Here is a 2,213-nt window from a genome sequence, read left to right as displayed (position 1 = left end):
TTAAAACAAATTCATCCGATTGTTGGACATTTGTTTTTCAAGATACAACAGCTAAAGACGGTTCTTCGAGACTCTCCAAACCAAGCAAAACCGATATGCTATCTTGGTAGAAGCAAGAAACACAACACTAGATGGAGAGGATGAGATGTAGGGATGAACATTTGGACCGAGCCGGACCGGACCGGCTCTTGGACCGGACAGTTATGGAAAATATTATGGACCGTTGACCGGACCAGATGAGTCGTGTCCATGTCGATGTTCGGATTTTCCGGTTATTGGATCTGTTTGGACCGGTGCAACTTTAATTGCATAGAGTACAAGTCGTTAAAATAAGTTTTTGGGTTTGATAAAACTTGTTAAAACGAATATATCATTGGGTTTGATACGATACAACTTGTAAAAATGATTACGTTTTTGTCTCATGCATAACTAATCTACCTTGATGTTATAATATTATAACTTGCAAAATTAATTTTCCAAATCAAAGCAACTAACATATAAATCAAGTTCACTAAGATCCCTTTCATATGATTTATCTGTCAAAGATACATAAAATTCAGAATTGTAGTCTAAAATAATAGTTAAAAAGTTGAAATATTTCAGCTTTGATAGCTCAACTTTGAAGGATTGTAACTCACTGAATATAATATCAAAATCAACAAAATTATAGTCTAAATTCATCTACAAACTGTAAACTAAATGTTGGAAAAAACCGTAGGTTAATCCGACTTAAAACAAATGAGTTATGGTTGTTTAAAAATTTTCACAGATTACAAAATTTTAAAAATCTTGCTGAAAAGCTGAAATTTTCCAGCTTTGATAGCTCAACTTTGAAACATTGTAACTCATTGAACATAATGCCAAAATCAACAAAATTATAGTCTAAGTTCATCCACAAACTGTAAATTAAACGTTGAAAAAAACCGTGTGTCAATCCGACTTAAAACGAATGAGTTATGGTTGTTTAAAATTTCTCACAGATTGCAAAATTTTAAAAATGTTGCTGAAAAGCTGAAATTTTTTAGTTTTGATAGCTCAGCTTTTAAAGACTGTAACTCATTGAATATAATATCAAAATTAATAAAATTATAGTCTAAATTCATCTACAAATTATAAATTAAACGTTGGAAAAAACCGCGTGTCAATCCTACTTAAAACGAATTAGTTATGGTTATTTAAAAATTTTCACAGATTACACTTTTTTTAAATCGGGTCCAACAGGTTCTAAATCCAGTAAAAATCGGATTGGACCGGGAAAAAAACTGGACCAGTTTTGATAGATTCCTAGAACCGAGAACAAGCCCGGGGATCCAAAAAAATGGTCCGATCGGATCCGATCTAGTTCACCGGTCTAAATACTCACCTCTAATAAGATGTTTTAAATATGATTTCTTGTGTGTATATAGTTGGAGAGGAGGTGTCTTTATACATCAACTCTGTAAATGAAAACGAATAAAAATGAATTAAATACCGAGATTCTAATCGACGAGTATCTAATTCTTGTTTTAACGGGTTTTCAAATTGAGATTTTAGTTATGGAAAAAAGATTTACAAAGGAAATCCTAGCAAGGGGAAATATGAGAACAAACTTTATGTATGAGGAATATCACAATATTATGTCCAACCAAAATTGTGTTCTTGTCCTTAGACCTCTGGGTGTTAAGGTGTGAGATCCCCAAAATCTCGGCCAGAAAGAATTGCTTTTAAACTAATTTCAGAGTAAATCCATTTGATTTGAAAGAATTGCGGAATTTGTTCCCAAAAACAAAACATGATAAAACAATGTTTACCAAAGCATTTCATAAAAGAAATGTATTTTTCATTATATAATCAAAACTCGGGGTGTCATGTTCCGATATAGACCAACAAGCATAAACGATAACATTACAAGTCATTCAACAAATATTTACATATACAGACTTGTAAACAAAACAACTTGATGGTTCATCCATCTTACGCCCTTGCGCCACTTCCTGTAATACAAATAAAACTAAGTGGGTCAGGCTTGGGAGCCTGGTGAGAATATAGGGTTTTCAACCCACAATAAATAATTAAATTAATTATTATCAACCAACAATAACCCAGTTACCCATTCTCGTTATTCTCACTTTACGTCCCTAAAATAACTAACACAAGGGACCTAATCTAAGAATATTTTCATCGGGGTGACAACACATGTTGCGGGGGTTCCTCAGCAATATAAGTCAAATAAG

The sequence above is a fragment of the Lactuca saligna genome, chromosome 2 (assembly GCF_052625555.1).
Source record: "Lactuca saligna cultivar CGN05327 chromosome 2, ASM5262555v1, whole genome shotgun sequence".
Classification (NCBI taxonomy): Eukaryota; Viridiplantae; Streptophyta; class Magnoliopsida; order Asterales; family Asteraceae; genus Lactuca; species Lactuca saligna.
This window is presented reverse-complemented; position numbering follows the sequence as displayed.